Genomic DNA, 25,849 nt, shown 5'->3' with positions numbered 1-25,849 from the left:
CTTCTTGCCTAGAGACAATGCTTAAGGCTCTCTTTGATCTGTGTTTTGTCTTTATTTTTTTTGTCATCTCATTATTTTTTTTAACACTCCCAAAAGTTACGTATCCTTTCTGCTAGCTCCTCGCTGTGTTACTGCATAGATGGACCTTTAAGATGATTCATGGGACAGAAGTTTATTTGCTGCCTTCCAAACACTGGACCATCATCGGACTTAAGGATCACCTAGCCACTGTCCTGTCTCCAAAGGTGGACAACAGCAGATGCCTAGGGAGTATTATCAAAATGGAGCAGGTGTGAAGTGATACTTCCCTGACACTCTTCCAGCTTCCAGAAATCTGCTGCACAGGGGATCCGAGGCAGAGATGGACATTGTTTTGCAAAAGTCTTTGATGGAATTGTTGTCCACAGATTTCTTCTGTAGCTTCTTGAATTCACAAGAGCTTTAGCACTTGTACCGCCCTGCATCAAAGCTTTCCATAACTCATCTATGTTGCCTGAAAAAGTATTCCTTATGCTTGATCTAAACCTTTCCACTGTTATTTTGAAGCTCCACCACTCTGGTATTAGAAGAGATTGTTCACAATCTCTCCCTACTCCTGTTCTTTATTTCACTAATAATCAACTATATAAAATGTGCAGCAGATTGGATCCTCATTATCAAAACCCAACACCATCCCACTCATTTTCTCACAACAGCAGAAATGCAGCTGAGAAAAAAGTAAAAAAAAAACCAAAACCACCACGAGTTAAATGTTGAGATTTTTTCAGAGGAACACAGTTCTGATCAACAGATCTTTCAGGATTAGATTTTATGAATAAAAGACTTTGGGGAAGTTTCCTTTATTTTCTTTTGGCCATTACATCAGCTGAAAAACTACAGCAATTTATTTTATTCATATGCTTCCAGAAATGTAACTGAACACAAACATACCGAATTAATCGACTTCTGTGATTAAGCAGAACTTGAACATGGATTGTTCTCAAAAGCACTGGTAAGCACATGCATGTCCAGTACCCCGGGCACGTGGCTCTCTACATTTATTGGTACCTCCAAAGAACTCAGAGAGATGAATCCTGAGTTCTGGTGGATGCTGTAAGAGATTTCAGACCTCGCTCTCCTTTACATTAATTTCAGCAGATAGTGAGACAATATGATAAATTCTGTTATCAGTAAGATAGTAGAGTCATCAGCCATTTATTGTAACATCTACCAATAAACTTCTCTAGGTCATCTGCTTGAAGGCAGAAAAGAGAATAAGTCTTCAGCTGAATAAATCTGCTGAGCCCCTGTACACCATTTTATCATTATTTTTAACCTATTGCCCAAAATGATGGGAAAGGAGTCCTCAGCTTCAAGTACAGAGAAACATAATAGTGTACATTCCTCTACATTTAATGCTGCTGTTTCTAAAGGAGGTAATAAATATCAAATGAATAGGAGAGCTGTGAGTATGCCACCAGCACGAATTGTCATTTAAATCCTTTCCAATTACAAGAACAATGAGAGCATGTGCCTGGAAAGGACTTTGGGGAACAATATCCTTTTAACCTCCCACAGCTATTTGGCCAAGGGTTCTCCAGGGAATTCGGCAGTGGGGTGGACCATGCGATAAGCAAGTCCGCTTCCGATGCACCCCGCAGTTAACAGCAGCTAAGCTGCCTTAACATCCGCGTGCTGCCCCCAGCAATATTGAGGAGGCAAGGCAGAAACATTTCCAAGCCTGTGTGAATAAGAAACTAGAGACAGCCCTTATTCCGAGAGTATACTTAACCTTCAGCAACACAGAGTTAAGAAAGGAGAATTCTGGTCTCCATTTCAGCAGACTGGGAAAACTGGACTGTATTAAGCAGACACGGTAGCTTTCAAGTACTGCCTATGCAACTGTCAGTGAGTGAAAAAGGAAAGTCAAACACTTTAAACAATTTCCGTGCCTTGTTGTTCCTAATATCCTCCTTAAACTCCCAGCAAAGCAAATAATATCTATCTGTAAAATATACTTTTAAAGTTTGAAGTTAAGAAATACTTTAGGGGCGCTATCATGTCAGGTTCAAATCTAGCCTGTATTCTGTGTTAAAAAGTAACAGTTCACTAAAGCATCATGTTTTCCTTTGTGAATATTTGAAAAGGCACCTTATTTCTATCCTACATTTACTCCATATCATAACGGTTAAATTAAGTAATGGAATGATTTAGCAGATTTAGTGTTGTTGCACTGGTAGAGCTGGATGCATCTCCAGAAGACAGAATGGAGTGGGGAAGACTTAGCAAAACATGTAAAAATTTTCTTATTCAGAGACCAAAGAAACTCTATACCGCTCCATGCTTTTTAGTCTTCAAATTCCTTTAAATTTTTTAATATGTATGAATTGCCATAATCTACGACTGCATTTTATGAATGCTTATGAACGACACAAACGTTTCCTGGTAACACGAAGAATCAGGACAGGCGAATAGGAAAGAGAAGATATCCATCTTACACAAGAATGAAATGTAGTTTCCTTCTACAATGGTTCAATGGCACTTGGATACCTGCCAGCTTCTTTCTGGCAATACGAGGATCAGTAAGTATAAATTAAGTCTTATGAGCACCAGTGTACACCTCCTTATTCTGTTACCTTTGGCAAGGGTGGGTCCAAAACCCTCAGGACAACACTTTTCAGATCTCAGCTTCACTAACACAGAGAACTTCAGCCATCATTTTCACAAGGCGGGAATGTTCGTTCTTGAAGTCACGCTGACGCTTTCACTGGTGACCAGGGAAGGATATCTCCTTCAGCTCAAAAAGCACACTGGGCTCATTTAAACAGATCCAATATATGTATTTATTGTGCAGTTTCAGCAAAATTTTGGCTAAAAGATAATGCATGCTTAGTCAGCTGAAACAGATTTTAATTGCCACATGTTCAGCTTTCTGTTGTAATTCCAGTCTTCCACCCCTTCCTCCAGGCAGCAAAGTCCCCAGGGGTCCTGTCTAGCTCCTGCTGTACAGGATTATACAACTGTATCCCTGTGGGTTTTGGTGTGAGCACAGATGGGAGACAGCAGAAGAAAAATGAGCATATTTCACTTTGCACACCATTCTGCCTGGGGGTGTTCTGGCAAATATCTTTATACATATGGCAGACAGAGTTCGGCTTGTCCACAGTTAAACCTCAGCAGCTCACCAACAAGTGCTACAACGATGATATAGGAAATGGAAACCAATACAAAAACAAATAAGAAAAGGGTAAAGTGCTCTCAAGAATTTTGCTCCTGAAAGCAATTTCACACTGCAATAGCAACATTTGAATAGATACATTTGGTTTTAGTCAAGCTCCTATTTTGGCAGGATAAGTTACCTTGTTTTCTCCTCTAGTTTTCTCATATTTCTATGAGATACTGGTTGCAAATTCTGTCTCACCACTCTTAAGACATCTATGTCTCCCATGTCTCCCATTGCCAGATGAAAGGGGCACTTCTAGGAGACCATTCATTTTAGGATAATCTGACTCACGCCCCGGAATTTCTCTTTGCTGACTATACAAACCCAAGGGTTACTAGCTCTGCAGGGTACAGAGCTACAGCAGATGCCTACATTCAGTCCCTTCTCAGAGACAGAGAAGCTGGGAGTCTCCTCACCTCACTTCCACCAAAAATACAGGGTCTGGTCTCACTCTGGACAACAGAAAGAGAAGCAGGTTTCAGAGCACCACTGAACTCACTGGAGCAGCCCGTAAGCACTGTGGTTCCGCCACACTGAAACACCCAGGAGACAGATGTCATTTAAAATAGGTCTCAAAAGAGACTTTCAAAATAACAAAACTCAAAAAAAAACCAACACAAAAAACCCAAGCAGAAGGCTAATAATGAAAAATGTGCATGTAGGCTATGCACACAACTAGTTGATTTCAAGGTATTTTCAGTTCTAGCAAAGTCATAAATCATTATAAACTGGACTTACAGAACCCCAACAATAGGACTATAATGTACTTCTGATTCGAAATTGCCTGCAATTTTACAAAACTTTATCTAGGCGGATATTTCCTTGATGGAAATTGCAGATTGAATAACTTGAGAAAATTCCTTCATAAGCATTTCCTCCATTTCTGAAACACGTATGCTTTCCATACCCGGATGTGTTTTTGCCATTCTCATTAAAATCTCCCCGAATCAGGCCAAGCCGAGAGCCACAGAAAAACTCTCATTCGCAAATGCTCAGTAAAGAACGGCTAGAAGGTCAAACCTGAATTTCTTTAAGAGTCCTAAACATAGCATGCCCTGAGCCTAAGGAGCCTGCCTTCCAATTACAATTCTGGAAAACTGCAAATGGGCTATGAACAGGCACTGGAAGAGGGAAGAAAAAGAGGCAGGTGGTAACAATGCCACAAGGTGGCAAGGAAACTGCGTGGGGATTGCTGACATTGCTTATCACTTGCAGCTACTACTTGAATAAAAAAAAACCCTGTTTTGAAAACCAAGAGATGATTATTAAATTTGCAAAATACACCAAAGTAGGAGTGACTGTCAATATATGGGAAGACAGGAATAAAAAGCAAAGTACTCTTGACAAATCAAACAAGTCTGGAGGAAAACAAAAAGGAAAGTAGTATAATAAGGGTTCTAAATTAGTATCAGAAAACCCTGTTAGACACACCAATGGAAAAAGAGGTCACAGGAGACACTCAAAGGGCTGCTGTGATTCTGCAAGAATTCTGCCTTTCAAAAATAATCCTAAAACAGTAAAGGAAGACTATATACAAAGACTAGGTAACTTTTTAAAGAAGTTAAAATGCAAATAGTGGTGGAGCATGTTATACAAGAGAGGAAACTATTGCTCTAATCTTCATTTCCAGCCTTAAAATCCCTATATTTTGTAAAGGTCAAGACTTTTAAGCTCACCAGAAGCAATAATTTCTTCCATGGCACTTTCCAAGAGCAGTTTGCAACTTCTGCTATTTTCTTGGAGGTATATCTACGAGATGTAGGTACCTACTTATGTATTAATCACTGTAGACAAGATAGAAGGATTGCTGTGATAGTATTTCTAAAAGAAGATTCATACCTTTGAGCAAAGAGAAGTCTGAGAAGTCACAGGGGAAAGAAAAAAAATCATTTATTTGGTAAACACAAGAAAAACCCCGTAATCTCTTTTACAACCTTAACTCTTCCTATCAGAAGAGACTAACTGCTGCAAAGGAGATTTCCTTCATCCAAGTTCTACAGCATTTGCCAAAATGCCTAAATGCATGATTAGATACCACCCATGGAAGGTAACACCGCTGCACTCCTATCATTTCCATAAAGACTGAACACAAGCCAGGGCAGTGAACCTAAATCCTCTCCTGCCACTCCGCTCTCGTTCGTTATTGACTAACAGGTTCCTAGTTTTCAGCTGTAAGTCAACCTCAGCCAAGGGATGACAAATCACACGTTGTCCAACTTCCCCTTCTTTCGCACAAAGCAGTATCTGTACCAGCAACTCTTTCGCAGCACCTGAGCTTACCTCCCGCAGCCCTGACACAACAGCATTGCCTCTTCAGCCAATGTTCTCATCCCATTACCAATAAACCGCGCTTAACATCTCCTCTGATGATCTCTTCAAAGCCACCCAGATTCCCTTACTCCTCAGCACATCTGATTCTATTAAGCACTCTATGCAGCTCCTCTCAAAGACAGTAAGTTCCAAACCAGACTTGAATTCTCATCCAAGCTCTCATTTTGATGATCGTCTTCTGGTTTTGCCTCCTTGAATTCAACTTAGAAAAAGTCACATGTGATCCTGACACACTACCAAAGGGTGACCATGCATCAGCACAGTCCGTGATGTACTCCTAGAGCATCCCCATGCCTCAACGTTAGAAAGCCTTGCCTCCATTCTGCTTTCTGTACTTCTGACAGCTGCACTAAGCAGATGTTGGCCAATTTTAGCCAGGAATGATCAACAGACTCCTAGAGCTTCACAAGTTTCCTCCCACACCCTGCAGGAGTCTAGAACAAATTTCTTCTTGTATATAAAGGCTACAGACTTTGCCTCACTACTGGGCTCTTCAAACCTCACCCCACTGTTCCTATTTCCTTCACTTCTACTGGTGATGGAAAAGCTGAGAAGTAGAAAGCAGACAACATTAGAGCAATTGCCACAATTTTCATTCCCATGCAAGCACCTTTTCACGCAGAAGACAAGGACATAATATTCTCCGTGTCAGGACTTCTACTAACTTCCTCCTACTGTGACAAATGGTTCAACTCCACAGATGGGATCAAAAGAGACAGTTTTACCTGCTGAACAGGAAAAGATGGGGACACATGGGCTGATTCAGAAGACAGATGTGACCACTCTCCTACCACCTACCCCTTCACCAACAAGCCACCTCGAGTTTACAAGGGGCTAAATTAATACAGCACATCTCCTCAAACCCGGATTCTTCAGCTTGAAGTGCAAAACAAAAAAACCATACAAAGGCATACCATCTGAGCAAGGCAGCATATAGAAAATTGAGTTTACACAGATGGGACATATCACAGACTCCCTCATGTCTCTATCAACACACCAGCTTTGCAAATCTGCCCTAAATAAAACCAAAATTGACAACACGTTACGTCTGAGGCCAGCAGGGCTGCGTACGCCTAGCATGTACTTGGCAGAGTTCGGATTGTACTCTCCACTTTTAACAAACAACTCCCTTATAAATGGAAAACTTGCTAATGTTCAAGTACTCTGCTGTGTTCAAACGTCAGGGGGACTGTATGTAACTAAGTCTCCTGGAGGGATCAATTAATTGGCCATCATATTCATTGAGATGAAGCTGTAGGCTGCTAAAAAACTAGCAGGGCATGAGAGAGCCTTCCTACCATCCACAGTAGGAACACTGGTCTGGAACATCCTCTAGTTCCATTAACTCTTTACCAACATGGAAAGATAACACTTACAGATATTTATTTTTACAAGTTACATTAGGTGAAAAACATAGCTGAACAATATGGCTGAACACATATGGAAATGCTTAAAGCAGCAGCTCCATTTTCTGTCCAAGAAGTCTGTAGACAGACACAATAAACTTAAGTTACACACATGACAACTCAATGTACTATTTAAAAAAAAAAAAAAGGCAAAAAAGTGTGTTTTCATAAAAACCAAACTTATTTATTTCGTAGGAGGAGCGTCAGAGAGGAGGGAGTAGCTGGAACAGACAAGTACAGAAATAGCAAAATACAGTTAAAGAGAATAAGGCACCAAAGACAAGCCCTGCCAAGTAAGATCACATCTTCATCTAGGCAGTACTGTGTCCTGGGCAGTGCTCAGTGGCCAATGCCTAAGGAAGGGAAGAGGGCAGCTATATTCCCCAACACATTCCCCAGGCCTGCAGCAACTTGTAGCTGAAGATTTCCACAAGCCAGGTCTTCTGCACTGGTATGAAACAGACTTCATAGATCTTTCTTCCAAGAATACATCCAACCGCTTTCATGCAAACTTTCAGCACCAGTGTCTTGTTCCAACAGCTGCCACATTGTGCTCATCACGCAGAGACGTATTTCTTTTTGTTTATTTTGAACTTCCTACTTCCATTTGATGTACCTACTTCTTGTTAGGGAATGAAAGAGAAATGGGGAATGACTGCTTATCTTCTGGCCCACTCAGGCATCTTTCCTTCAGGCCCAGACATTCTTCATCTGTGTGCTGTTCCACAGCCTGTTATTGGGGGAGGCAGTACCTCATTTAGCCGTAGCTGTAAACAGAGATAATGACATTTTCTCACTTTACTCTACATTTACTGACACCGAGTTTAACCTGCTAGACTATTTTCCAATCACACAGTACCCTAAGGCAGGTACTTTTGCAGCTTTAGCATTGACTATGCGAAAGTACTTCTAAATCACTCAGACTTTGTTACTTCCTTATCATCATCATTGCCTTCCTTATCACCTGTGAGTGTTAAACAGCACAGGTCTCATGACTCCCGTCGCACTCCAATGGTAACCACCCTCCACTGTAACAAAGATTACTGCTACACATTTTCTCACCTTTTAACCAGTCACTGGTTTACTGAAGACCATTCTGTCTTACCCCGAGAAAGATCACTTGCCTTAAGAAGCTCTGGCAAAGGACCATGTCAGAAGCTGTGTGAAAATCTGAGGATATCATACACGCTGGAACAACCTAATCCAGATGTCTGCTGAGCCTCTCAGGTCCTTGAAGATTTTTCAAGTGCAACTTCCTTTTACAAAAGGCACACTGACTCCTCCATGTTCATATAAAATCATGTGCCAAGTAATTCTAATCTATATTATTCTTTTGACGATGCTGCACAATACAAGGCCAGATTTCTGTCTGCTGTTCCCCAGGCTCCCTGGAATTCTTCTGCAGGTTGGCATCGTATCAGCCCTATCTATTCTCCACTAGGGCTGGGGAGGTTTTAATTGAACGGTTGCACACAAGTGTTAATAATTCAACAGTTTCTCCCTTGAATCCCTCCTGGGCACTAACATCCGGGTCCCTGCAGCCTGTTATTGCTCACTGCGTTCTTAAAGTCTTGCAATAATAGTTGGGTTTGAGATGGGTTCTGGCAAGGAAGCCACAAAGAGAGTAGATGCCTCAGAAACTCATTTGTTTCCCTCTGAAAGCGATTTTTTCACACACTAGTCTTCAAGTGGTTTTGCAAACTTTTAGACAAGCTTCTTATTCCCAACATATTTGGAAAAGAACTGTTACTTTTTATACTTTCTGAAAGCTGTTCCTCCAGGTTTTTGGCGTTTCAAAGTGTTTGTTCTTTTCTGTCTTCCTCACTTGGTCATGACTTCAGCTTTTGGAAGGATGCCTCTGACTCTACAGCCTCTCTTCCCTGCTGTTTCACATCATAACTTTTCTCTCTCTCAAACGGCTTTTGATACGGCTGAAGCACTTGCTCTGCAGCACAGTGCCTTTAAATAACCTTCACACTGCCTACAAACATTTCACCCTTTTCACTGCTCCTCTCAGTTTCTTTTTAACATGCTTCCTTGTTCTGATGTACTCTCCCTTGTGACATGAAGTGTCACTTCAGTTAAGTTTTTGGCTTGGATTACTCCCGCAAGGATCTGTAAGTACACACGTTCACACTTACGGAAGGCCGCTGGCGCTAAAATTTTGTACCAAGTTCTGGATTCCCTGACCAGATGTTTCCCAAAGGTGTCGTTCTTGAGGCCTACAAGGACTGGGGTGCCAGCTTTCTCCCATTGTGTTTCCTGCTTTGAAGCTACAAACTCTGTATTATTCTATACTTTTCCTATCTACAAGTTCTGATACAGTTATTCTCCTGATCTGACATTTAGCTTTAAGACACTGTACTATTCCCCCATGGGTTTGAACCACTCTGTTATTTTTAGGTAACCTGTAACTTGGTACTAGGGTGTTCCAACTGATGTTTTCCTTCCATTGACTTTCTTATAGCCCTATTCGACAGTCTCACATAAAACTCAGACTCCCTAGGTCATCCACCTTATTTCTTAAGATTTCAGAATCTGTCAGAAATACATACACATTTGATCCAAATTTCTTCTTTTTTAATGTTATGTCAATGCTAATCTAAGGGGGAGAACTGTCATATGGTGAAAATTTTCCATGACGAAGCGAACATGGGGGGCAGAAGTTTCAGTGATAAAACAAAACAGCTATGTTCAAGAAGAGCTGGGAAGTGCTGCTTGAACGATTATCTAATAAATTCTTGCATCAAGCATTTCAGTTTTATCTGGACTTCTAAACTTCCTCTGCTGTTATTTGCCAACAAAAAAAGGCTACAGTTATGTATGACAGGAAAAAAGAACCAGTAAGTGTATTTTGTACTAGTCACTACAGATGAGAGACAAAACCTATGCTAATTAAGGCAGCAGTCCCGGGGAGGGAGGGAGGGAGGCAGGAAGGCAGGAAGGCAGGAAATCTGATGCCTTGATTTTGGGGTTAACATGTATATATTTGAGAAACTTATATGAACATGACAATGTACTTTGAATTTTTTCCAGATTTATTATAATTTCAATGTGCCCTAAACCTATACACTAAAATACACCTGAGAACACACCCCATCATCAGCATTTCTTAAGTCTCTTAAAAGGGAAAAAAAAAAACCAAGAGTAATTTATCATGAAGAGCTGCCTAGAAGTCTAGAGGGGAAGAAAGCCAGTGAAATCACTAGAGAAAGGCTGCATCTACTGCTCTGATCTACTTAGATACTGAGAAAGAGAAGAACAAACATAGTTGCAAACTGGCGTTGGATTTTGTTTCCTGTCACCAAAATCCTGACACTTGATAACCTGCCACTCCTGAAAAGCAGAGAGTTCAGCTTATTTCTCAGTTTATCATGTTGAGCCTTCCCTGTTCATTTTACAGAAAATGCGAAAGTTATTCATTATTCCTCAAGAAAGGTAATTAGCATTTAGCCATTATCTAAGTACAGAATAACTGTTTGCATTACTTCTGTTATGTTGTTCTTAGTAAAGACATAAACACCAAGAAAGATGAATCCACTGGACAGAAACAGTTCTGCTCATCTCAAGAAATTAAAAATAATTGCTCTCTTTGGAAGTTCAGGATCAAATGCGTCACTGAATGAAACATTTGCTTTAGAACCTTGAAGAAAAGCAAGAAATGACAAGACCTTGCAAGAGGTTTATTTTCATTTTTCATGGAAAAATAACCACGACAGTTATTTAACCCTCACCCAACTCTTCCTGTTGGTGTTCATGTTGATATTGATCAACTTTGACACCCCAAAATAGCACATCAGTAAGAAAATAAACTATGACTGAAAACTCATTAAGTACGATTTTTGTTTTTCAAACATTTGCTATGCTAATACTACTGTCTTTTATCAAAGTATTAAATGAGCAAGGTAAGGAAATTGCTGAAAGACTGAATGCTGCACATAACGTTGCAGGCAACATTTTTAGGTCAGAGGTTAAATCCTCGAAGAAGGAAGGACAAAGTTTCCAGAGAGAGCAAAAAGCATCAGCCCTAACATTACACACACTTGTTAAACACATCAGATGACTATACAGAGAGTTATAAAACAGGATTTAGGCACAAATAAGTATTTAAGTGTTATCGTTCATTCAGCTGAGCCCTCCATCACCCTACCTGTGTTCCTGAAGCTGCTGAAGTTGTATGGACAAAGACCTCCTTATCATGCCTATCACTTGAAAGAGCACAGGAAATAAAGCCAGAGTGCTGAATGTTTCCCAGTTATTACACTATATTTCATACCATATATAAATCATCTTGAGTAGCCACTAGTACCTACTGCTCTAAATCACACCAAAGAGACCGCAGGATCTGCCAGTTAGTTATTCAGCATTGACTCATCCCTAGAGGAGAAACTATGGGCCTTGCAGTTACACTTTTTTTTCAGGGTTTGAGAGTACAACACCCAGCAATGAGAACAAAGGAAGGCAGGATCGCGGGCAAGCCAGACCCGCCACTTTCTGTGGCCTTTGTTACTCAGAGTAGTAACAGCAATCCTAGGATAGACTTTTTGTCACATCTCAGACGTGGCTGCAGGTCCAGCACATGAGCCACACCATGCGCTTAGCCCAGACGCCTCCTGTTAAGAATTTCAGTTGTGTGTTTAAAGGGTCTACATTTTCATTTACCATTTATAATAAAGCCTACCAGTAGAATAACAAATACCAAAGAAGGCAAATTAACATAAAAATAAAGGAACACACAAGACACCGTGAGAACAGGTTTAAGGGGGAGGGGAAATGTTTACATCATCTTCCAGAGTAAGCTGAAGGAATTCTCGCTGCTCGGGACAATATGGCCCAAGGGAAATGGTAATGGGAGAGAAATAAATTCTTTCACCTCTGGGTTGAAATCCAAGTCAGGCTGGTAGTAGCCAAGAACCATTAGCTTAACATCTGCTAGCTGTTTGGTAACCCATGTGAAGTGAGTTATATTCCTTAGTGTCCACATCACAGTCCCACTAATTGGCACCACGTTGGCAATCTAAACAGAGAGGTTAGAGTCTGAACATACAGCAAGCATGAACTACAAGATTAGTCAACTTCAGTTTTGAGTACATATGTGATAAATTAAACATTTGGTATATGTAACTCCATCTAATTGCCCCCACCATCCTGTTCGGCCCTCAGAATAAAATCCTAAATCCAAGCAGGCCAACAAACTGTCAGCATTCCCTTATCGAGCGTACAGTTTCTGAATTACTAAGGCACATTATTAAGTTCATTACTATTCAAAGTGTTAAGCAACTGCTTAAATTTTAAGCAAAAACAGCACAGCATAAAGTTAAGTATGAGCTGAAGTGTTTGAATAATAGGTACCAATATGCATAAAAATAGCATCTTTTACTTAACTTCAGTTTTTAACTCAAAAATGCAACACTCACTCAAAATGCAGTAACAATATAGTCTTATAAATCCCAAATAACAACAAGGCTCTTTTCTCTTTGTCCTTCCTTCTTCTGCAGCTTCCCAACAAAGACAGAGTGCAAAGGAACAAAGCTGACCTAAGCTTTTAGAAAATTATCCTTTGTACTGGCCCACGTTAAAACATTTGTGTCTGAGGCCAAAAAAATGGGATTATCTCTTAATAAATAGCAATAAAAGCGATTTGATTTTTCATATCATCTGAATATGGCAGCATAAAAAACAGTCTAAACTATGAAGGAAGGAAACTTATGTTACGGCTTAGAAACGGTTCCTGATGTTTACACATCACTTCAGCTTAAAGAACTGCTTATGATGGGAACATGATGAAAGCTGTTGAGCATGAAGGGAGATATAAACGAAGCCAAAAGAAGCATCTTTGCCAGAACTCTACCAGAAAACAGAATCACAGAGTAAGCTACTTTGGGAGGGACCTCTGGAGGTTTTCAATCCAATCAGCTGCTCAAAGGATGGCCAACTTCAAAGTTGGCTGAGGTTGCCCAAGGATATTTTAGATGAAAGCACAACATCGTACAATGCCTGCAAAATCCACATATAAAGAAATTGTTCTTGTTAGCCAAATACCCCTTTCATTTACCATCGCTCTAAGAAGATTCAAGTTCTAAGCTGTTTTGAAAAGTAATAATGGCTAGCTGCCACTAAGAACAGCGATAAACTGGAAAGGAAACAAACCTAATCTAAACATCCATTAGTACCAAGGTTGGGAGAACTTGGTGGATTGCAGACTTGAGGACAAAAAAATTTCTGAGAGAGCTTGAAAAGTATAATTCTCCCAAGATCAAGGTTTTATCTTATGTTGGAAAGGTATGCTCAGCCACCTCAGAAAAACACAGGCAGCGACAGAAGGCCAGCCTGCAGGGAAACACCCACACACACACCCCGCCATAAGCCTGCATTCCACAGCCACGTTCAAAGGGAGGAATTTTTTTCTACTTATGCAAGAAACACTTGCAGAGTTAACATCCAGAGAATTTGATAGCATCTAGGCTGCCTTAAACATGAACAGTCTGCTTCTTTTAGCACAGGCTGCTAACCATCGCCTGGCTTACCTGTCCTGACAAAGCCAGACCAGTTTAACTTCGACAAGATGCTGCCAAGGACTCTGTGTTCTTTTTTCAAGAGCTTGGTGGACCAAGGGACCTGCCTGATATAGTAAGAACACTCCTTCCTCAGAGCTACCATATCACTGCCAGGCCAGCCATGTGCTTCAGGCAGCAAGGGCACAACCTTCTTTTCCCCACCACTGACTACTAAAGCCTCTAAGGTGGATCTTCTCTTACTCTCTTCTGTAACTTTGAGAAGTAGAACAGGATCATTCCACAGCACTTAAATGCTAGACAAATTCCTTCTGAAGACACGTTATTATTAGCTTCTTTTAAAATCACACCACTGTAAATAATGATAATGACACTTCAGGTGGGATCTGCTGTGCCGACACCTGAAAGAGAATTAAGAGACTGTGATGACTGTCAGGAGTCTAACACAAGCTGGAAGAAACCAGGCTAGCACCAAAGACATAGATATTGCAACTGTTCTGCCTTTGGCTGCATTCAGCCCACCAAGCCGCCAGTTCAGGATGTACTAAAGACATCTTCAGAACGAATTCATGATGCTACAGGAGATAGTTGTGTGATAAGGTCCAAACAGAGGTTATAATCAGATGATGTAGTAACCTGGTTTATTGAGCAGCTCTAACATGTGCTTCTGAACCCACACGCAGGTATCAAGTAAGCATTGATACTCAAAATCCTTTCTCACAAAACCAAGTATAGAAATAATACCAAATTCATGAGTTTCCTCTCCATTTGGAAAACAGGAGGGGTCCAAGAAATAAATCCTTCTCTGCAGGGGAGGGAGGCAGGAAGGAAGGAAATGTGAATTACATACACCTCTGGATAAGTCCCCCTTTAAAAAAAAAGGAAGGAAATTAGAGTTAACAAAAAAAGCATGTTTAGCATCACTGCACAAGCTGGGGGAAAAAGCCCTAGGAAATCCTGGCTAAAGATAATGCTGCCTCCTCCTGTCACTGTTGGGCTTTCACAGCCACTGCAACATGAAGAGGTGAAAGGTCCATTTTTCACACTTTCATTTGCAGCACCACTTTGAAGTTACCTACAAATCAGAGTCACTAGTTGATGGTCACCTCTCCCTATGTCGCCATATGCTTTTTTGCAATAATGCTGTTAAAAAACACGTGTTTTCACTTTTTTTTTAATTAAAAAAGGATAACTCATAACTGAGCAGAGACAAAGGCTCTGTTGATACAACAACATGTGGATTAAATCTGAAAGGAGAAAGAAAGCCGGTCTATTAAACTGACACTCCTGCACGGAGGGTTTATATCTAAATTGGGGTAATAAATCAATAGGAAAGACTTCTCTTTGGCTGAAACAACCATTTATTTAGGCATGGAACAAGAGCATTTTAAAATTGCTCTGGACACTGTACACAAAAGGCTTTCTTCAGTTTTGTTCTTTTTTGCTTTGTGTTTTCAGTATATCCCCAAAGTCTTGCATTTGCTTTACTTAAAAATATTAACCTACGACAAGTCAGCCAGCACCACTGGGCCCTTCGGTAAACTGCTCCTACTGGGAAAAAAGAAGGGGGGGGGGGGGGGAAGAAAAGTTGCTTGCTCCATTTACATTGTTACATTAGGCAGAAGTCTGGCCTAAATTTATGCTTTCCCCCATTATGCTCCCCTCCTGTGTTTTTGTAAACACATGTGCTACTTCTTCCCTTAAATTCTATTAGCAGTGGCTTTTTCACTCCTATTTAAGCAGGAAGCTCTCTCCAGTTGTTGCTGCCTACCCATATCAGCCAGCAGTTTGTCCCACGATGTCTTCTGAGACCAACACAAGAACCTGCCGTAACAGAACATTGATCTGGAGGCAGGCTAACAGCAGGGAGGTGCTCATGAAACTAGTCACAATGCCATCCTCAAAATACTGCCCAGAAATACACACTTCGTCTCCAGATCCCAAAAAGACAAGCCACTGCTGATGCACAGATAAAAACAAGGACTTGGCAGAACATCTTAAGTACGACACTGATTGTAACTATAGATGGGACCAAGAATTGCAACTGTCTTTTTAAATAACAATCAGGTGGTACCTGTAGCTGATTTCAGAGCTAATGCAAAGATGACACTAGCATCTACTAATTCCATTTAATAGATCATGCCATGAAGAGGGCATTAGCTAACCCATGCAAACACGTCACCACAACTCCCACTAGTCTTCAAAGAATGACAAAGACCAAACCAGATCTCATCATAAAAATAAACTTCCAGTTCCACAGAAATGTTCTGTGAGAAAAGATTTGCAGGAGATGCTACTCAACACAAAGAAAGTACTTCATTCAAGCACGCTGGAGCTCCTCTTCAGCGCGCTCTGTAGATGTCACTGGCTGCTAGATTACTATTATTTTTCAGAACGCGCAAACTCTATGTGTGGTAAAACACATGAGAAAACATCTACATACAGGACGGAGTATAACACTGAGGGGGGCGAAGATTTTGGCTGAAGCCTCTGTCATTCAAAATGGCATTCCTAATATCATTTACAAAAGCTGAGCTCTTCAAAACCATTAAAAATACAATCACAGCCCCACAGATGAAAGTGCTGTAGGCTCGGTAACTTGTTTTTTTCTAGCAGGGAAGTTCTTATTTATTCCATTTCACCTTAAATTCCATTTGCCAGTCAGGCAACTAAAAGCTTCCTCAGAAGCTACTGCCGATGCGGTCGCTCGCACGCCACCCCTGACAGCCTGTCTGTCCAGCCTGCCTTGCCTGCTGCCCTATTCCCAGCCCACCAAAACAATCCAAGGGGCCACACAACAGCCCCGGGGTCAGGTCTGGGCTGCTCACGCTCCCCGACCCACTGTCCTTGCTCCAGTGAAGCTGCTGTTCCCACCCTCCCGTGAGAGGTGGTGGGAGCTGAGCAGCACACCAGTTACTGTGTCTGCACTTAGCCCAACAGCTGTTTTGCAAGGCTACCTAGGCAAGACCTTGCTGTAAGAGCTGCTCACCTTCTTCCAGTCAACCGCCTCACGGTCTGCAGGAATCTCTCCACAGTGTTTCTTTCCATACACCTGCAGCCACCCGCTGCCACGCCTCAGCTCAGCTTCTGCTGCCTCCTCGTGTACCCTCCAGTTGGGACAGACATGAAGGGCTCCTTAGAAGGAATATCTCAGCTTTCCTTCCTTACTCCAGGCTACTACGCTTTGCCAAAAAGCTAACAAGGAGCCATGCTAGTGGGAAAGAAAGGGAAGGTGCAAGAGGAGATTAGAAACAAGGAAAGGAGAAAGATGGCCTGACAAATACTTTTTCTAACTATTCTGCTTTAACTTTGGAGAAGCAGAGTCTCATGGCCATTAGAGTTCATGGAAGCACTACACAGTTCTTTAGGATACCAAGCAAAGTACTATCTTCTGGCTATAGCACAGGATCTGCTTTGATAAACTCTCAGGTTGTCAGTGTCTACCATCTTTAACGCGCAGATGATAAAGCTCTCACCTCCGTGCAAAGCTAAAGCCCTGCTAAGACAGACATGCCAGTCCCGGCTGGAAGGAATACTTCCCAGTAAGGAGGTGGTCAGTCAGTGGAGAGCTGGGTTCTGTTCGTAGCCGTTACTGCCCTAATCTGTGACCCCATTCAAACCAGATCCCCACGCAACGCCTCTTCTCTCATCCTTGAGAGGCACGTGAACTCCACCGACGAGCGGCCACGCAGAACCCAGCTCTAGCAGTGATGCTAACACAGAAGTGGGAATTTAGGGGCTAAGTAAAGCAATACATCAAAGCTGAGGTTTATGCTATGTGGGCATGGGTCCAGCATAGGAAACATGCACTTTGGTTTTGCCAAGCCAGTGTGGGTATGATTCAGTGTTAATTGCTCAGAAAACCGTTTTGAGTTACACTGGTTTGGCATGCTTTTTTAAAAGCAAAACCAGGTATGTTTTGGACAAAGTTAAGATTATGTTTATGTTTACTGTCAATCTGACTCCTGCACATAAAGAATGCTTCTCCTTGGACAAAAAACTGAAAATATCAAGGAAAGTCAAAAGTAATGCAAATGATCTGGCTCTATAACCTTGCCAGAACAGAAGCACCAAAGCAGCTGAGCAATAATCACAGTCTTCATTTTGACTTCCCTGACTCCTGCTTTGTTCAATATTTTAATTATATTTTTAAAAACATTCTAAAACACGTCAGATTTCAAAGCACTTTTACATACATTGATTAATTCTCCCAAGGTAAAAATCATCATTGTCTTTATTAGAAGGAAAGTAAAAGAAGACACGATAAGCTATTCGTCAAAGTATGGAAGGAACTAATGTGACGGCCAGAATGAAAACTCAAGACTTTCTGAAGCAACTTATTGTTTCTAATGGATTTTTTTTTAAAAGATAATAGCAACAATACAAAAAACGTTCTAAATTGGACACACATTTAGGATCAAGGCATGGGTAAAGGCCATCAGAAAAGCAAGTTATTTACATTAATTAATCCACAGTTGTAAAACAATAGTGAATTATCTAATAGATTGTCACTGTGTTCCATATACAGCACAAGCATTAAATCAGCCCTCAACGTAGTCAGTCTTGCCTTTCATCATTAGATGGTGAAGTATCTCGGGTAAACCACCCTGAGCTTCACACCTTCTACTCTGGGGCGGCAAATTACATTTGCAGCAGGACTCCTCTGGGAAGTACGAGGCGCACGCTGCCTGATGCGCTATTCAAGAGTGCCCTCTAACGAAGCTGCAGCTACATTTCAGAACACAGACAAGGAAGACTAGAAAAACCTAAAATGAGACTTTCCAGAAATTTCTCATTAAACACCAAGCTTTATTTCCATTCGAACAAAAGGGGAAAACAGATGATGCACACTAACCGGTGGCTGCTCCTGCACAGACAGTATATACTTCCTTGTATTACGAAAACCCCCATTGGTAAATCTCTCAGTAGGCAGCAGTACTGAATAGAAAGGTCACAGTTCTCCCACTCTGAGAGAAGAAAGGATATGGAATCAGATGGGCTTCCAGGGCAGTTAATCCAGTACAAGATTAAGTAAAAGATACCCGTTTTTAAGATAAACTGAGTTCTACACGATCTACTTTATCTGTAAGGAACTGCTGGGTAACTGTTCAGCATCGGACACAGTTAAATCGATCTTTACAAAAATAAGGGAATATCATGAATGAAGTTCACAAATCAAAATGGAATCCTCATAAATCTATTCCCTAATACACTGCTGTACCATAAAATATTGCTTATTTGAAAGCATGTCTTCACCTAAGAGTGGTCACACAAAGTACAGTGATGAAACAGTGGTTGTTCCAAGTTTGTACAACTGGTACTTGGTTTACTGTCAAGCTCCCTTTCACCTACCTACATAAGGTAATAAACCACCCTGCAAACAAAAGATGTTTGTATTACATCCAGAAACAAACTCCACACAGAAAAGCTGATACTTTTTCAGCTGTCTGTACTTTTCAGGACAAATTAATTTCAATAACCTCGATGTCAAGTTGTCAGAATAAGACTGCTCCACTTAAAGATCTACCTATAAATACGCAATGAGGGCACAGCTCCTCCACGCGGAATCAGAACAGTGAGAGCAGCCTGCGCTGTTGGTGGGCTCTCCCTCCCACCCCGTCCTGCACCAAAGCACCCCACTCAGCCATCCCCCAAACACCCAAGCTAAACATAAGGTGAAAGAGATTGACAAGGTAATCGAAGTTAAAAATGATCCCTTTCTAAGCTCACACAATACAGGCACTAGAAAGGGGCAGGAACTCCTTAAGCAGTACTGCCCAGGCCTGCCGAACGGGGAGTTTGCCCCCGCGCCGTCAAACGCCTTTGAACAGGCTCGGGTCCAGAGACACAGCGCGCTCACCCCTGAAGGAGGATGGTGAAGGTCTTACCTGCTGAGTGAGGTCGGGGGAATTCCAGGGCCACCGCAGAGCTGCAAGAAAGCAAACAGGCCTGTTAACAAGCCATGCTTTTTGTGCACTTACCAACACGAGACCTAAGCTCCATTGAAGCAATCCTACCTTAAGCACCTCGTTAACTGCTATCCTGGAAAGACAGAGATTGGCAGGCATCAAATGTTGTCTTGAACCAGAGCCTTACCTACCTGCCAACAGTTTTACTTCTTGCTAAACACCTTTACTGTAAGCTTAAGATCATGTAGCTAAGAGCCACAAAAGACTAACAAGAACACCCTACTGATGTTACAAACAATTTAGAGACTACTGTCCTAATCCACACAGGCTATCCACTCCAACAAACAGAACATCATCAGGAAACCTCCACTCCCATCCATCTGAATGACCCAGTGGCAACCACTGCTTCCAAAACAGAAGTGAAACAATAATGCTTTCAACTACATTGCTACTAAAAACCCACTTTGCACAGTCTGAAACAGCAGCTATTTATCCTGTAAAGCAGAACTGCACTCCCCTTCTCAAAAAGCCAAACCCATTTCACAGGATCCCAGACTGGTGGGGGTTCGAAGGGACCTCTGGAGCTCACCCCATCCCACCCCCTGCCTGAGCAGGCACCCCCAGAGCAGGGGCACAGGGCCGCGTCCAGGCGGGGGGTGAATGTCTCCAGGGAAGGGACCCCACAGCCTCTCTGGGCAGCCTGTGCCCCTGCTCTGGCACCCGCACGGGGAAGGGGTTGTTTCTCATATTGAAGTGGAACTTCCCGTGTTCCAGCTTGTGCCCGTGGCCCCTTGGCCTGGCGTTGGGCACCACTGAAGAGAGTCTGGCCCCATCCTCCAGACACCCACCCCCTCAGATATTGACAAGCATTGATGAGATCCCCCCTCAGCCTTCTCTTCTCCAGCCTGAACAAACCCAGGTCTCTCAGCCTTTCCTCATAAGGGAGATGCTCCGGTCCCCCGATCATCTTCTAGCTCTCTGCTGGCCTCTCTCCAGTACTTCCCTGTCCTTCTTGAACTGGGGGGCCCAGAACTGGACGCAGCACTGTAGATGGGGCCTCACTAGGGCAGAGCAGAGGGCAGAATCCCCTCCCTCGCCCTGCTGGCCACACTCCTCTTCATGCAGCCCAGGATAACGTTGGCCTTCTCGGCCACGGTGCTGGCTCAGGGTCACCTTGCTGTCCCTTTAGTTTGTAACAGTGGGAGATTTTAGTCCCCAGGGAATATTTTCCAAAAATTTACAGGCAACTGTATAATCTAAGAAAACCCACGTGGAGCAGTTTCATACAGCAAGCGCTTCCCAAGCAGTGCAAAGTTCCTCCGGTGCACGCTCTCGCATTTTCAAACACCCCTCACAGCACTGCTGTGCTCCAGGCAACATTTTTCCTGGTGTAACAGGTTATTCCTTGAGGAGCTTCGGACAGAGCTTGACATTAAAAAGATCAGCAGTGGATAGACAGGCAATGTCCTGGATGTTTTGAAAAACAGACTTTTCTTTCATGAATGTGTAACCCAAACAAGGCTCAATGAATATGCGTGAAAATCAAAAATGATCATAAAGTGCCTTTTGAACCACATAGCAGGAAGTTTCAGCACAGAACAAAAACTGCGGAAAAATGCAAGAGCACAAAAAGCCTCTGAAATTGGCAAAGTTCAGACAAAAGAAGTTATTAATTACGTAAGCAGGGCTTTCTTGCTTGATTTTTACCTGACCATAGAGCATTATCTACCTCAAATCATCCAGCAGGGAGTTAACACAGCTGGGAAAGGACATCCCACTCCTGATCTCAGACGGCTGGACAAGACTCTCGCCTTCCAGGCCCAAGTTAATGCCATTTGGTCACATTGCAACACCAAACCTTCACATGGATTCACAAAAGAAACAAGACTTTTATCCTCTGGTAAAACAGCTTTCCAGACTTCTCTTCTGATAGAAATCCAACTGCAGTTTCCCTTCAGCCCTCCCTTATCCAATGCACACACAGTCCCCTCTCTTGTTTCTACCCGACAGAACTTTTCAGACTTTTATCTCAGACATCTACCACAGTTTCCCCCCACAACATGTCAGTTTACTACACATCAATTCAATTAAAAGATGAAAATGTGAAAAAGCAAGATGTTCAGCACTTGGTCTATCTCCTATTTCTGCTAGCGTAATTCTTCCTCTCACACACTACTCAATGGCCACCCCTTCTTCCAATACACACGATTACCAAGGGAGCTGCTTGAGGAGGCTCCCGTAGCATCGAGCATCCTCAGAGAGTTACAAAATTTAAAAAAACAAAGATTTTAAAGGCACTGGCATACTACACAAGCTCAGTAATTAGCTTTTGATCAGATTATTAAAACGTGGCTCAGGAGAACACCACTCTTAATTCCAGTAGAATGCCTCTGTCAAACTGTTTCAGTTAGCCCAGAGGTGGCCTGTGCCCACTCTTCTCCTCTCCTCCCCTCCCAGGCTACGTCACTTCACTCATCAGCAAGTTATTTAATGCAAGTTTGCGTAAAATCACTTATTCACAAAAACAACAGCTTTAGTTGTCAAGGAGCATAAAGAGATCCACTCCTCTTACCAGCTGTGAACGGATGCATCCACTTCTGCATTAAGATCCAAGCTATAACATAACCGAGCTTCCTTGCACAGCTGAACAGAGCTCACAAAAGTGAGTGGGTTTGCAGAGACCCCCTGCTTCTGCCCCCCGCCTCCCTCCAAGCCGCCTTCGGAGAACAGCAGAAATTGCCCTCGTTTCAGCTTTGCCCACTCCTGTTTGCCGTGGCTTACGGTAAGGACAAACACGGCTTTGTGCCACAGGAACAGGAACACCGTGAGACGTTGCGGTTTAGTCCTCCCGAACTTCTGCGCGCGCTCTGCCCGCTGCACATCTGGCCGGTGCAGTTTCATACAAGCAGCATGTTCAGCTCCCCCAACAAAGAGAGCTGAGAAAAGGTTGCTGCAACTGCTAAACTGTAAGAACCAACATTTTGTGCAGGTGTGCGTTATGGTTTTTAATAAGCAGTATTATTGCCTTAAAAACTCCAAACAGAGGTTTTCTGATGGATCGTTTACATTCCAGAATATGCATTTTGCTGGTTCTATGCCACAAGCTAAAGTCTGATTATTCCTGCTCTCTATTACTTGCACAAACAGTGAGAAAAAGCACAGAACCAGCAGGCACAGCTCTTAGTGATGCCTGTGTCAAAAGCTGACGCCCAGCCACAGGCAGGTGCCTGTTTCTTAGAAAACCAGGGGGGTAGCGAGCTCTCCAAGCACACCAAAAAGCACAGGGCTACAGAAGAGGCAGAGTTCCACTATCCACGGAAGCCCAGGGAGACGTATGCATTTATTTATTTTTGTTTAAAAGTCATAATTTCAGAGTGAGTCAACAGATCCTTAGTTGACACTATCATCCAATACTGTTTTATAAAGCCTACTACCTTGGAAGCATTCTCCCTCTGTGGAAACAATACACCGAGACAAACAGATCCCCAAATCCCTTTACAAGAGCCTGATGAGATAAAAGCGGTGAGAGCAGAAAGTTCCAGCCTGAAAACTATGCTCTTGCTGAGGGCGAAAAACTCACATGATGCCTTAACAAATCAGGCTTTGCTGGAAATCCCTTCCTGACCTCAGATCTGGATCAGGCTGCAAACATATGGGGAAGACACAGTACACGAGGGAGGGGATTCTCTGAACTAGTACTGCACGCCCGTTTGCCCAACTCCGTGTCGGCTCTCTGTGGCCAAACTCTGATGATTTAAAGAACAGCAGAGGAAGAAACACACTAACTTTCCTCTGTAAGAACAGCATGCAGAATTCCCCCCTGAAGCAGACATTAATCCAAAAGGATAAAATCACTTAAAACTCTTAATTTAGAACTACAGCCCTTTAACCAACATTAAAAAAAAAAAAAGTCCTGATATTTCTGCAGCCAAGCAGACTGGGAAGTACAGAGTGCCAGAAGGCAACTCACTGACAATCTCACTGATAATTTCCCCCAAACCACACGGGTTTGCACCAGCAAGTTGCCCAAGATTCCAGGTTTAACCCCACTTTCAAAACTGTTATCATTTCAGTTTAAGACCTCCAAATAATGGCAAGCCTTTAACCTCTCCCATAAACTATTCCTATAATTAGCTTCCAACACTGCTAGGAAATTGTGTCATATTTAAAAGAATTTGTGTAGCTTTGACTTTCAGTTACCGGATCTCATTATGTCTTTGTTGGAAAGACTGAAAATATTCTGCTATCAGATAACTTTCCCATAGGCACGGATTTCCACAGAGCGGCTGAGTCACTTCACCCTCCTCTCTTGGATGTGCCTGAATAAACTGAGTTCATCAAGTCCATTACATGGCTTGTTTTCCAGAACCAGAGCATTTTTGTGACCTCCTCTGAACTCTCCGGTATTTTCATATCTTACTTGAGAGCTACTGTAACTGGAGATTATGTTCTAGCAGCCCCTTCTAACAACACCATGTGCATGCACATGATCACTCCAATTTGATTCTCCTTAAAAACAGAAAAAAAACCCAACCCCAACAATCAAATCAACTCTTCCCACAACAGTGAAGTTCAAGCTGTGTCCCTGATGCAACTTAATCCTGCAAGCCACTCTCTGCCACCTCTGTGTCTGCGGTGGGAAGCTATCATGGCTTCTAGACTTCACAGTCTTTTTCATTATATTAAGATCCTTCTCCCACTCCAAACCATCTAGACAGGAGGTTCAGACCAGGCAGCAGCAGTAACATCTCATGGCTGATCACCCTGCCTGTCATCAGTAAACTTCAACAGCAGAGGTTATAAACCTTCTGTTGGATAATTTAAATCAGTATTAGTATTTGAACAAAAAATTGTTAGGTGGAGGAGCCGACTGGAAATAGCCTGCTCATTTATGTCTTCCAATTAACGATCTGTTAGGAACATGATTTGTTCCTAAGCTCATTTTTAAAGTTTGCCTTGCTGCCATACACCACCACCTTTGTTTAATTAAACTGTCAGGTCACACTAGAGTCAGATTCCCCAGAGCGATTCAGGTATGCGATACTAACTATATCAACAGTTGACTTAACTAGATCTTTAAATCCCCTTGCAAGAAGGAACACCAGGTTGGGGGAGGGAACGGAAAATCTCTTTTCAAGCATGTTGTTTAGCCTTTAGTCTCTACGTTCATTGTATTTGTAGTATCTAATTATTTTATAAATAATTTTTATATAACTAAGTTTTAGCTACTCGTTTTATTTTATTCCTGAAACTGGTATCAGGTCAACAAACGTGTTTTCCTAAAGCACAGTTAACCTTTCCACGTGTGCGGACAACATTCGTGGTACTTCCAATCCTGCTGAATTTTCTTCCCCATTTTCCAAAACGTTTAAAATCGGCGACAGGGACCTCAGCCAGCTTGTTTAAGCCGTCTGAACACACAACGCTTCCACCGCTGCCTCTACCAGGGCTGCCACGGCCTCCTTCGGCTTCCATCGACAGCTTGCCATTAATTCACTCCAATTAACCCCAGGCCACGCAATCCCGTGCGGTAACTGCAAAGACCGCAGGCTGCGGAACTCCTCGTAGCGATGAACTTGCGGTTTGCACCCACCGTCCGTCCCCCCCCCCCGCCGACTCACCCCTCCTTCCCCCCCTTTCCCTCGGCCGCCGCCGCCACGGGAGACCGGCTCCGGGCCGGCCCCAGGCCGCGGCTGGGAGCGGGGCCCGAGCGGGGCCCCCTCGGGGGCGGGAGGGGCCCGGCCGCGGCAGCCCGGCGGGTGCGCACCGCACCGCACCCCGCCATACCCGCAGCCCCGCGGGGCGGCGCCGCCCGGGGCGCCGAGAGACGCTTCATGGCTTTATTCCGGCTGCGAAATGCGCCCCGCCCCGCTCGGGCTTCCCAGGCTCGGGGTCCGCTGCGCCGCGCCGGGCTCCTCCGCACAGGGCCGGGCCGGGCCGCGCGGGGGACCGGGACCGGGACCGGGACCGGGACCGGGGCGGCTCCGCGGGGCCGCAGCCCAGCCCGGGGCGGCCACCGCCTCCTGCCACTCACCTGGCACCGACCCGGAAGCGGCAACGGGAGCTCCCTGGCGTCCGCTGCTCAAAATCTTCCCCGTCCCACCCGCTTCACCGCTCCTGCGCGGCCAACCCGGCCGCCTCCGGAACTTCCAGTGCTCAGCCCCGCGACCCCATCGGCCCCCTTTTCCGACGGCACCGATGCCGCAGGGCCTGCAGGGAGCGCTGTCGCCCGTGGCAATGCAGCGAGCCCCGGGGGTCGGGGCCTCAGCGGCCGGGGCGGGGCCTCAGCGGCCGGGGCGGGGCCGCGGCCGAAGGGGTTACCGTATTTATCAGAGCGCAGCGGCGCCCGCATACCTACCGTACTTACTGTAGTTAACGCGCGCTCCGATAGTGCCGTGAGAATAACTATTTAATTAAAAAAAAAAACCCAACACCAGCCTTACGAGCTGTGCCAGCCCTGGCCGCTCGCTGCGCTGCCGGGGCCTT

The 25,849-nt window shown here is 43.5% G+C and overlaps 1 protein-coding gene across 18 annotated transcripts in view; it reads right to left on the bottom strand.

Annotated features, from left to right (window-relative positions):
• The window catches only part of EXD3 (exonuclease 3'-5' domain containing 3), a 300,891-nt gene extending 275,379 nt beyond the window's left edge, over positions 1-25,512 (bottom strand). For 14 of the 18 annotated variants that reach the window (XM_064468676.1, XM_064468677.1, XM_064468684.1 and 11 more), the window contains exons 1-2: positions 25,151-25,391; positions 19,343-19,383 (exon numbers count right to left, since the gene is read on the bottom strand). The gene's annotated coding sequence lies outside the window, so the exon portion shown is untranslated. The other 4 variants (XM_064468669.1, XM_064468675.1, XM_064468665.1 and 1 more) reach the window with 3 other exon arrangements.
• Positions 25,513-25,849: the final 337 nt, after the last annotated feature.

Source organism: Phalacrocorax carbo, chromosome 18 (assembly GCF_963921805.1).
Source record: "Phalacrocorax carbo chromosome 18, bPhaCar2.1, whole genome shotgun sequence".
Lineage (NCBI taxonomy): Eukaryota > Metazoa > Chordata > Aves > Suliformes > Phalacrocoracidae > Phalacrocorax > Phalacrocorax carbo.
Note: the sequence above shows the minus strand (reverse complement) of the source record. Positions and strands in the feature narration are given on the sequence as shown.